Raw genomic sequence first — 12801 nt, forward strand, 5'->3', positions numbered from 1 at the left:
GCCATATTGTCGACGCACAGACTGGCAAGAGACCAGGATGCCATTACTTTTCATTGGTCCATTTGGAACAGATTCAATTATCCTCAGCACTCCAAATTTCAACAATTATGCAAACACCTACATGAGAAACGCCAAAAGAAGCAAGTTAAGAGTTTAGTTTTAAGTCCCAGTTAAAGTTTTAAAACCTTATCATTGGTAGTTAATTTGTGTGAAAGCTGAAAACCCGGCTTTTCTTGCTAACACATGGCCGGCGTTAAGTTGTAATTGCGAATTGTTAGTTGTGAAAAGTGCAAATTGTTTTAAAAATTTGTCATTTCAATTAGATATTTTAACTAAAAGAAATGTTCCACAATTTATCATTAATATAGAAAATCTTTTCAGATTATATGATGTCTACAATGATCTAGGCAGTAGCCTAGATCAAATTAAGAATAATTTAGACTGCATAAATAGGGGATGTGGTCTGTAGCCTATAACCTACAATTACATATCCTTAAGTGTGAACTAAATAACCTAGATTAGGTATTAACTTAAATTACCCAGGACCCTCAGATAAGATACTGTAATAGCAATAATCTGAGCAAGATAAAACGGTAGCCTAGCTATAAGGCTACATATTAGTAAAAAAATTTATTTATAGCCTACACACTCAACGTGATCTAAATACTGTAATCTGGATTAGGCAGTACCTTATATTAGGTTAAGTGATAACCCTTTATGAAACATCCCATTATTGGATTAGGCATTAGTTTAGACCAGGTAACCTAGGACCAGATGAAACATTAATCCTGGCTAGATGAAATGGTAGCTTAGCGTTAAGGCTACATATCAAGGTAAATTTGTTTTATGTAACCCATCCCTTTTAAGTGTGAATAAAATAAGTCTAGACTAGGCAGTGGCCTAGACTAGGCAGTGGCCTAGAATAGGCTAAGTGAGAACCCTTTAAGCAATCCTCTCTTCTCAGTCTAAAGGTAAATTATGCTAAAAGCATTAACCTAAGCCATATAAAACAGTAGTCTGGTTAAATAAACAAATTAATTTATAGCAGCTAACCTGCATGGAATGACATTCAAAAATTAAATTTCACATAGCCCTTGCAAAAGGACTAACAGTGTATAGTAATACAGCTATATACTGGTGTCAAAATTAACCTAAATCTTAGTGTGTTTAAGCTAATATAGATATTCAACACATATAACAATTTAGTAAATAAAATATATTACAGCTACATGCTTATAATCAAATTAGCCTGTAACATCGAATATACTATCTAAATAAGGATTACAGACAATTAGTAATGATTACCAGTGGTTTCTAGTAAAAACTTGTTTCATATCACTACAGGGCTGCCATCATGCTGGACCCTCAGGTTAAGTGTTCCGCAGCAGATTGCTTTGTTTGTTTTTAACCAGTGGGTACGACCCATACCACCTGCCATGAGCATAATCCTTGCAAAAAACAAGGAAAATTTCATTGGTCACCAGATATGTGCCAAATTTGTAGTATGCTCCTGGCAGCAAGTTTTAAGGGCAACTCATTTTAAGTTGTCTCAGTGGGTTCTAGGGTTCAGCAGGGGTGAGGAAGGGGGAGACTATATCTTTCCGGCAGAACTCTGGCAGCAGATATTTTAACCCCTTTTCAGAACAAGATCTATGTTTGGGCCAAAGCCCAAAAACATCAGTCCCCAGTACCTCCCAGGTTAACCAAGCTGAGGAAGTGGAGGAATTTTTACTTGGGGATGGACATTGCCATTGAAATGGCCTTGCTGAACCCGGAGGGATCAGGGACACAAATTTCACCCATACATGGGAGAAACTTTCCAGAAGGAAATCTGTCCCCCATGCAGCTATCAGATGCTGGCGAGGATCTTTCCCCCAAAAGGGATACTAGGACCTACCTAACCCTGACTGAAATTACTACATTCTCGAAGGGGTAGAGTAATTCACCCAGGACTTCTGCCCCTTGGTTAACAGGAGGTTACACTTCAGTTGTTGAAGCTCAGTCAGATTGTGCAAGCTCCCCCAAAAGGGATACACAGTTTACGACATTTGATCAATTCCGTAAGGAAATTATGAGTAACATCAAAGATGTCTTTGCCACAGAACGGCAATATATAAGGGACATGATACATAATTCCAGAAAGGAAATTAGGTCAGTCCTGTACACCCACACCCCAAAGTGTAAGAATACTTCATCCTGTAACCAAAAATTAAGAATGGATACAAATTCTACCCAAACAAGGTCTAATGTTAGAATTCCAACTGGAAACAACAAAATGGCCAGCTTAGATTACAAAACTTCAGATCAAAAGATAATAGGGGCTCCAATATTCACCCCTGATGATACTGGTAATCCCCAGCGAGATGCCTCAATGTGCATTTTCTCTCCCAATGGGAAGTATCTAATTAATGAGAGAAAAACCATGATTGAAGTTGTACATGTAGAATTTAGAGACAGGGCAGCATTCCCTAATACAGAATGGCACCTGGTACCACCTTCAGCATACAATGAGAAACCACTAAAAGAAACAGTTCTTCTACCTGTGTCTACAGCATTAAAAGCTATGGAAGACACCCTTTACCAGGTCAACGGAAAATGGACCTCTACAGCTATTTTGGATAAGACCCAAATTGCCCGCCAAGTAGCCCCAGCCTTCTGTCCCTTCACTTTTAAAATAATTAATCACATGAAGGCAGATTTTCAGAATTTTGTAGTGACCAGAAAACAAGAGACAATGGCAGAATTGAAGCACAGTTATACCAGTCTCGAATTCCACCAAGGAATGAGCAACGCTTCAACTCCCTTTTGAAAGGAAAAAGCTCCCTCTAGATATAGCTACTCAACAGTCTGGGACCCCTATGAGAAGAATCTCAGAGGGGACAGCCTCGGCAGAATTTCATGCTAGGATCTGCTCCCTTAGTATTATAACCTCTACCACCTTGCTGGAAGTTGCCACCCAAAGGCTTCCAGAAGGTTCCAGAACAATTTTTGCTGTTGTGGTGGAAATGATCTCATCCCCCTCATCCTTTAAAGGGGTTCCTCCAAAACCCAGATCCCTCTCTGGAAGATTACATGCAGAAGGCCCAGTTAAAGGGAGCCATAGAGAAACGTGTATATTCACCACCAAGCACATCTCTTCAGTGTCCCCAAAAAGGATTCCTCCAAACGAAGAGTGATCCTTGACCTATCAGCATTGAACAAGCACACTGTTTGCCAAAAGTTTTGAATGATTACCACTGCCCAAGTACATTCAATCATTCCACAAGGGACCTGGACAGCTTCTATAGATCTGGGAGACGCATACTGGCACATCCCTATTGCCGTCCCCTTCCGCCTCTTCCTAGGGTTCTGGATAGGGAAGGATACATACAGGTTCAAAGTCATGCCCTTTGGGCTAAAACATTGCCCCACGAATTTTTACATAATTAGCAAAAGTAGTTGTTCGAGAACTCAGACAAGAAGGAATACAACTAATAGCAGGTTAATCTGGGGACCCACAAGAAAACTGTTTGAGAAATCTAAGAGCAATGGGCAATAGACTCCAGTTGAAAAATTTCTAATATATTGGAAAAAAATCCCACCTCATGCCCAGCAGATGTTTTCAGTGGCTGAGACTGTGTTGGGAGACTCTTCACGACCAGTTGTCTCTCCCCATCAATACTCAAAACAGAATAAGGAAAGACCTCAAAATGTTCCTTGCACAGCCCAGTTTCCAGACAGCAATTAGAATGTACGATGGGCCTATTGCAGTTCGCATCAGTAATAGATCCAATACATGCAGTCCTCGGTTATATGCAGGGGTTTCGTTCCAACGTCATGATGATAAGCAAAAATCGCAGATAACCGAAAATCAGCGAATTTCGGCGGCGATAACCGGAGATTGGTGCCTCTGTTAGGTATGCAATGGCGCGAATACCCAATTATCAGCACCAATACCCGATTATTGGCACTGATAAGCAGAAATCAGCACATATCGGTGCCAAAAATCGCCAATTTTTGTCGCTAGACAAGCTGTAATACTGGATCGCCGATAACCAGGGACTGCCTGTGCTCAGATTGCAACTAAAAAATGTGAACAAATTCTGACTATCGCATGCAAGAAAAAGATGCGAGACTGACCTCATCAAAGGATACTTCGGGCTTGGACCCAGAAGGAGTCTCTGGCAAAACAGGTCACCCGACTCCTCCGTCTGTACGAGTGACAATACATAAAGATGCCTCATTGACAGGTAGTGGAGGACATTGGGAGGATCGTCAGGTGGCAGGGGGGTGGTCAGCTCCTCTGAGGAAATGTCTTATCAATTTCGTGGAGCTGACAACTGTCTTTTTGTCTCTCATAAACACTCAAACCTCCAAAAGAGACACACATGACCGCAATATCTTGCATCCAGAGGTCAGGATCATGTTCACCTCCTCTCAATATGATAATGCTAGCCATCCTTCGGATGGCACAAGAAAGGAAGTGGCACTTGTCTGCAATGCACCTGAGACAGTAGAAGTGAAAGTCGTCTACGCATCCCTCTTTCTGAGCCGAGAAACTCGTGTGGATTTTTAAAATATTGTCTAACATGAAAATTACTCACCCAACATTGCTAGGTACTTAGCACAAAAACTACAGACATCATCTATCTGACAATACCAGTCCGTATGGAAGATATGGTTATATCCATACTGAGGGCCCAGTTGAGATCTCTATGGAAACATTTTAACTTTTATCAAAGAACTTTTTGAAGACAAACACCTTGCTGTTACAACAATCATGGCATACAAGGCAGCATTAACGGAACCCATGCTTTATGGATTCGGTCTTTTGTACTACAAAGTCCAGCTCCTGAAAGGCTTTCAATTACTTGGTCCTTGAATAAGGTGCTTAGACTTCTGTCAACCCCTCAGTTCAGTGGACCCAATACAACCAAAACTCACATGCTGCAAAAGGAGATCTTCTTAATTGCTTTAGCATCAGGAGCTTGTATCAGTGAACTGGGCTCTCTTAGACGGGGACGATACATCACACTAACAGCTAACCATCAGTTATTATTGTCCCCTGGCCCATCATTCCCGGCCAAGAATGAGAATCCTTTAAGAAGGCAACCTCCTATTTTGATAAGAAAACTCAATTTAGCAGACAAGACATTATGCCCAGGTCAAGCACTTAAGATTTACCTAGAGGTCACAGCAAACATCCCAGAGGGTCCGATTCTCCAACATCCTACCAAACAAGCCACTCTCTCTGCAAGAGCTAAGAATAATTTTAGTGTCCCTTATTAAAAAGGCAAATCCACACTCCTTTCCTAGGTCACATGATATTAGCAAAGTAAGTGCAGAGTTGGTCTTCTTCAGGAATGTCTCTTTCGAAGAAGCCTCCAAATGTACAGGGTTGTCATCAGAGACAGTATTCTTAAAACATTACTGTATTGCCACGAGCTCGAACAAATTTGAGTACACTATGTATCAGTAGGTGGTATGGTTAGTCCTGACCCCATAGGCACTACAGTGGAAAACCAGGGGTCTTCCTGACAGGTGGGTATGCTAACTATCATTGGGGGTAGGTGTGTCAATACTGCAACCAAAACCAGCATGCTTAGGTAGGTCACTGTAGAACTATAACCTAAAATGTTTAGTTTCTTGTTCTTTGTTACCAAAACCTAAGGGGTGTTTGGAATAAAGAATGGGGCTTGAAACTTGTGGCTTGACCTGGGACCAGAAATGTTTTTTCTTTGGGTAGTTGGGAATAAAATTTGGGAGCTTAAGCCATTTCGTCACCTGTCAATTTCTTTATAAAGCTCCTTGAGGACGAAACAAGTGACTACACTATCAAAAAACAGGTTTTGACATAGGAAAAACCTATTTTAGGTAGCTGCTGTTGAGTCCTCAAAACCCACCCACCTCCCAGACAAAAAGGCATGGGATTTGGGTGAGGGATCATCTTGCACTGACTAACAGAAAGTAATGGTGTCCTGGTCTCTTGCCAGTCTGTTTGTCGAGAATATGACGGACTGCGCATGCATGATAATCACTTCCTCTTTTAGCAGGTTTGATGAAGGATAGGGCCTAGGTACAGCTTTGCCGTAAGATAAGGGAAAGAGCCCTCTTATCTTTGAGTCCATTACATACTCCACCACACGTCATAGAGTTTATCATTACAACACAGTACCTGGCCATGAGACCAACTAAAAGAGAATTCTTTTATATTAGTTTGGTTACCATGGAGCTCTGACAGACCCATGGAAGGTAACTCCTTGAGGGCTCAACCGCGACTACAAAAAATTGGTTTTTCATAAGTCAAAACCTGCTTTATAAAACAAACAAGCATTCAAATGAATATGCTGTAAATATATATAAAAGTACACTATTGGGTAATGCTCATATCACTAATATAACATTCCACAGCAATATGCTCACCATATGAGTACTTCAAGTTCTGCTTAAATAGTAGATCATATTTAATTAATCAAGCTATTCAAATTTTCACAAATTAATGAAAATTTGGTAAAGCAGTCATGGTTATTACAGTATATTGTTAAATTTTGAGATTTTCTCAATGAGCTTAGTTTTCATGATATCTGACCAGGAATATGAACCACCTTTAGATAAAATCCAAAATTAACATGTATTTTTCCTCATATAATTATAAAAAAACAAAAGATTCACATGTATTTATTCAATCCAAAATATGTAACAGATGAAAATGGCTGTAAAGGACAAAAATCTCCAACATACTCATATGTAACTTCATGTCCTTTTGTTGACTCACTGCCTTTTCTGGCAAGTTGGTAATGAGTTTACTTATTTATTTCTTTCAAATTACACCTCATTTTTATCGTACTTTCACTAATATCAATCCATACTAAGAGCAGAATGTTTAGCCTCTTTGCTGAAAAGTTTTGCTTTTTTGCACACCATACATTTTAAGAAAAAAGCATTCCAAGACAAGCGTCTAACATCTATTAATTTAACATCAGAAATCTTTATTCCACATCCCAGTACAGCATTTCAATGACCATTGTAACTGACCAGGCTTCAAGAGGAACAATCAAAACTTAAGATTTGTACGGAAATGTTAATGTACACAATGATGAGAGCTGAATGTGACATATACCGTACACTGTTCAAAAGCATATCCACTGCTCAAGTGAAAGAAAAACAGAGTCCACCACAGCGAACACTGCTCCTCAACCTGTTAAAAGATACTGCTTGATGTTGAAAAACCAGTAAGAAAACACTGTTCCCAAAAGTTGTAACATCCAGACTAACAGCTTTCTTCACCAGATTACTATTAGTTCCATTCTTAAACTACTTGTACTTCTGTTGACATGATTTCCTAAGTAAGCTACATGAGAGATTGTACTCAGAGTGATCAGATTACCTCTCAGGCACTGATGCACAGAATATGAATCAGCAACTGCATGGCTGCACCTACTTTGGCAGAGATGCCATCTAAGATGTAAAACAAGACTATATCCTCAGGAAGACAGTCTGTTATATAATGTCCATTTTCTACCAAATTCAAGCCAAAGACAAGTACATGTAAACCAATGACAGTTGGAAACAGAGACCTCCTTTTGGAGTAAAAGATTATGTTGCTTGGTTATTTTCCAAGGTCTATGTAATGAAAATACAGAATCACAAAATCAGCGATACTGCAAATATATTATTCAAAAAACAAAAAGAACTTTTCTATATACACCCATTACTTTACAACAGCATTTTGCGTTTGCACAAAATTTAAACATACCCCACAGAAAGAGAACTGCCCATTCCACTTGGCACCACAGACAGGAGGTCTATTTGCCCCTGGTCAAGTAGGACCTAGCATCCTTTCATTTCCCAAGTTTTCATATTCCCCTATGCAAAAACCCTAGTTTCCCCCAATGAACCCTCACTCATGTTAGACCTGGGAGGAAGGGTGTGTAGCATTAACCATATATTTCTGACAGAAATGAATGTCAGTCATCAAAATCATACAAAAAAGTATCTGGAAAACAATATTTTACATTTGCATTGGGTATACATTTACATAATACTGTACATTATGATATACTTCAATTCCTTCCCCACAACAACTTTAACATCAGAAATGGTCATATTATGGCCATTTTTGCATTTTTGTCACCAGGAATATAGGGCAAGTGAAAAATATGACATACATTTACAGATAAAAAAGAATCTATTGTAAATCAGGTTAAGATGGTGGGGGAAAGGGTTCCAGGGTAAGACCCAGACAGGTAAGGATGTGGCACCCTAAGTTAGGGTTAGGTTAGATTAAGGAAGATAAGTTTGGACTGCATCCTTGTATTTGACCACCAGGACTCTAGGTGAGGAACCAATGCCCTAGCTTAGGTTTTGGGATGCATCCCTGTAATTGGTCTTGCAAAATCATTGTCCTTAGGATCTGTTTTTTTATTGATACTCATTAACAAGTTTAGTAGTCAGAAAAACTATAAATTTTTACTTCAAACCATAACTGCATTCCAGACTTCAAAATATGATTTTCTTATAATTTATAGGTTGCTTTGAGTGTTTCTAAATTTAATTTTCTTAGAAAATGTGTTTTAGAGATAAAGGACATTCCACTTACATCTTTCAGTATGGGGACTACAGTGGGAAGGCAGGGTTTTGCGAGGGGTTAAACATACAACAAGTGAAATACAAAGATGTATTTAACCTAACCTAACTTAGGACATTGGGCCCTTACCTGGCCATAATTATGGGACACATGAGGGATCCAGTATCTCTAAAACTATGACTATGTTACTAATCTGCTATTAAACTGAAAGTAGGCTATCATGGAACTGTTAGAATACATCCTTGCCATTTCACTCCTCTGCATTTCCCCTCACACAAAAACCCTACTTTCCAACTGTAGTCCCCCATCATTGTTGGAGATAAGGAGATAAAAAAATCAAATAAACCAAAATAGTCCAAGGAATGAGACTTACAGGTCTGCACAAAGGGAACTATAACTAAAAATTGAAGCAGTTTTTTTTTTTAAGCAACACCTAAATTCATAAATCCCACTTAATTGTCCACAAACCCACATTTTCTGATAAAAAACAAAGACATTCCAAATATACTAGCCACTAATATGCTGGAGCCACACTTGGGTGGAGCCCCACTTGGGTAACTTTCAAAACATAAAACATTTTTCAGTATTTTACTTCAATACCAGTCCTCAAAATTGGAGTTTTTTGTTTAATACAGAAATCATACTAAAATCTTTTGCAAATTTACTTTTACCAAAATACTGTTGAATGTTGGGCTTTTTCAAAGTCCAAAACATATACGAAGAACTTTGAAAAAATCCACCATTCAACAGAAAATATGTTGGTAAAAGTAAATTTGCAAAAGATTTTAGTATGATTTTTCATATTAAGCATATTATGCAGAAAACCTCCAACCTTGAAGACTGGTATTGAGGTAAAATACTGAAATACCAGAAAAACATCAGGCTCACATATCTGGAAAGAAATTAGAAGTACCTTTACCTACTATGAGCAATGCATGGAAGAAGCTGATGGAGGGCACTCAAGATTTTCAGGACTTTGGTAGTTTCAAATTCAATGATCTACGAGCTGCCTATTTATCCACATGTCATATATTCTTTTCAAAATAGCCTAGGCTGCTTTTACAGAGTCTTTGGCCATTTCAAAGATAGGCTTAACTAACAGCCTACTCCTGGGTCTGCAGATAGCCCTGTTGTTATTGGTAATATTTACTTTAAACCATTATTGCATTTTAGATTTGAAAATATCATTTTCATATGCTTTAATTTGTACTTAGAACATTTCTGATATTCAGTTTGTTGGCAAAGGACTTAACCATCCCACCAAACCTAACCTAACCTAGGTATCTTGTCCTTATCCCAGTGTATGATATTAGTTTAAAAACATTCCATAAACTTACCTTAATCTGAATAAGAACTATGAATGGGATTAAGATCCATGTATTTCACTCATTTTGTATTTTCTCCCCACCCAAAAACCCCAATTTCAAACTGTGGTCCCTGGAATTATAGGATTAACAGGTGAGGCCCACTATTTCTAAAAGTACTTGATCATGAAACGAATGTCAAACTTTCAAAAAAAGCACTACAGCATAGGAAAATTATATTTTCAAATCCAAAATGCAATAATAGTTTCAAGCAAAATAATACCTTTAAATTGGCCTTTTCCCAATTATCTTTCTCTATGCCAGCCCAACCCATGTCCTAAATGCAGAGGACCTACACTAAGCAGGTAATTCTAAGGAAGAACCCCACACACAAATATTGTTTATTAATGAATTTTTTTTACTAAACAATACAGAAAAGGGTGTGTATGATGCTGTACAGTTGAGATAAAAGATAATGAAAAATTTAGTCTTTTAATTATACTTTTACTTTCATCCCCGAGGGGCTGGTATAGTCAGTCACTCAAAAATGTTTTGCAGCAGGCTTCAGAACTTTTCGGACAACAGTTTATAATAGTGACATCTGGCGCTATTTGGCAACTCGGTTGTAATTGCATGAAACAAGCACAGACACGACTGGTGCGTCAGAGAAATTACCTCCCATTTCCCTTAAACTGGTTTTTATTTCTCACTATCATTATTATAGACATGACTGGTGCGTCAGAGAAATTACCTCCTGTTTCCCTTAAACTGGTTTTTATTTCTCACTACTTATTTAATCATTTATTCTCTCTCTCTCTCTCTCTGCCACTAATTTGCCATTGGGTGTTACCTGATTTTCTCCCTATATTTTTCCACTGGGTTATTTATCCATGAAGAAAGTCTCTGAATTTATTCCCATAAGGACTGAATGGATGACTAATTATAGATTTTTATTTGACTCTTTTATCCTACCATCATGAGCAGAATTTTTCAAAATCTTTCATTATTTTTTGTAACACAGACTTTTCACTCACTATTCTTTTTTATATTGGTAACTGTATGATTAATAACCAAAATCAAATAAGAAAAGCACATTTCCTAAATTATTGTTAGGTGAATGAAAACTTCTGGAACATTTTGCAAAACATTTTTGAGTGACTGTACTAAGCACAGCGCCACGTGGAACTTATGTCATTTTTACTACCAGCCCATCGGGGATGAAAGCAAAATTATAAACAACAGGTGGTAAATTTGTCATTATCTCTGTACATTTCTCGGATTACTTCAACTGTACTGCATTAGCCTATATACACCCTTTTCTATATTGTTCAGTCAAAGTATTTCATTAATTAAAAATATCTTAGGTAGATCCAAGTAGTAGCTCCGCAGTGGCGATATCCTTTTAACTTGACTTTTTCTACAGTTTTTCGTTGCTAATTATCGATTTATCTTCAATTTTTGTCGCACGAATGTAATTAACCTATAATTAACCCCTGAAGTCCATCCAACAAGGGGTTTCCATACGCGATCTTGACAAGACAGAGCACAGGTACGCCTGTTTGGAACTGTTCATATGTTGTCCGGCAAGTACAATAACTTGTTAACGTACGGGTACCCCCCGGGCCAGTACTAAACACGGCAAAGGGACATTCCATTCCCCCGATGCCAGTACTAAACACAGCGAAATGCATTTAACCCCCTCCTGTTGGCGAATGGCTTCCTCTTGTTTTTCCCCTCCAGAGGGCGCCTCCCAAACGTAAACAAGTCCGCTCCATTTCTGTGTTCTCCCCCACCCAAAACCCCGAATTCCCACAGTTCCCCTTTGCTGTTGACTAGAGTTAGGGGACAAATAACAGTTGGCTGACAACAAACAAACTCACCACCAGTATTAGAAGCCCTAAAAGTGTAGAAAAAACCAGTTTCCAAGGTAAAAACAGGTGTGGCGCTAGTACTTAGAATTACCATATCTTAATGCGGAGGTCTTCCTTAAAATTACCCACTAGTCTAAACTATTGTTCCAAATAGGCTATGCTTTAGACCTAACAGTAGTCTAGGCCTTACCTTATGCAACCCATTCATATGCCTAACTGTGAATCACGTTTATGGGTAAAATGTAATTGATAAAGGTAAGACAGCCAAGGCGTATTTAATCTACGTTAACGCCTCTTGCCCAAGAATAATAAAAACAAAATATTGGTAGATTGCCCAAATAAGGGTTAAAAATACACAAACTACAACCCAAAAGCGCTAGCCTAATCATTCAGGTCAGTTCTCTGGGGATAGGCTCTAAGCAAATGCTTCATGTTTTAAACCATTTTTCAATCCATTTTACATTTTATCACTTTAATACAATGACTAGCCAACACCCAACTTACAGCATTTATCTATGATAATAAATTGATGGTTTGAGAACTTGACGGCCGGAGTCACGCAATAGTAGTAGTAACAATATAACATCGCCTCTGAAACGGCTTCCTCGTTTGTTCTCATTAAACCTTTATTATGCTTATCTAACTTTATATTCTCCGTGGTAGATTACGATTTTGATAAATTTGTTCCTTTCTAGATAGATCTGTGAGAAGTGAGATCTTCGCTGTTGGCTCATCTTTATCTTCTTGGTATGGCTGATGTGTAAACCTAAATTTATACCTAATACTGTACTATTGTATGCTGGGCACAAGTAAAAATGTCTCCGAACTTTTATTTATTTGTTCAGATTACAAACTTTTAGTTTATGCCCTCTTTATCTTCTTGTATCTACTTACAGAGGTCAGTGATCCGATATCTGACCTCTTCCGTCATACATTTTGTGATGCCAGCAGCCATGCTAATGGAGTGTTTTATGTTAATGGTGAGTCGAAGCATTTTGTTGATTAGTTTAGTCCATTTGTTCCCTTTTCAAGAAAAATGTATACGACATTGAGAATTACC

At 38.3% G+C, this 12801-nt stretch overlaps 1 protein-coding gene across 4 annotated transcripts in view; it reads right to left on the reverse strand.

The window, feature by feature from the left end:
• Nucleotides 1-12487, reverse strand: part of mRpS33 (mitochondrial ribosomal protein S33) — a 57506-nt gene extending 45019 nt beyond the window's left edge. The window contains exon 1 of one of the 4 annotated variants that reach the window (XM_067116111.1): nt 12246-12487. The gene's annotated coding sequence lies outside the window, so the exon portion shown is untranslated. The remainder of the gene's footprint in view (nt 1-12245) is intronic. The other 3 variants (XM_067116109.1, XM_067116112.1, XM_067116110.1) reach the window with 3 other exon arrangements.
• Nucleotides 12488-12801: the final 314 nt, after the last annotated feature.

The sequence above is a fragment of the Macrobrachium rosenbergii genome, chromosome 14, assembly GCF_040412425.1.
Source record: "Macrobrachium rosenbergii isolate ZJJX-2024 chromosome 14, ASM4041242v1, whole genome shotgun sequence".
Classification (NCBI taxonomy): domain Eukaryota; kingdom Metazoa; phylum Arthropoda; class Malacostraca; order Decapoda; family Palaemonidae; genus Macrobrachium; species Macrobrachium rosenbergii.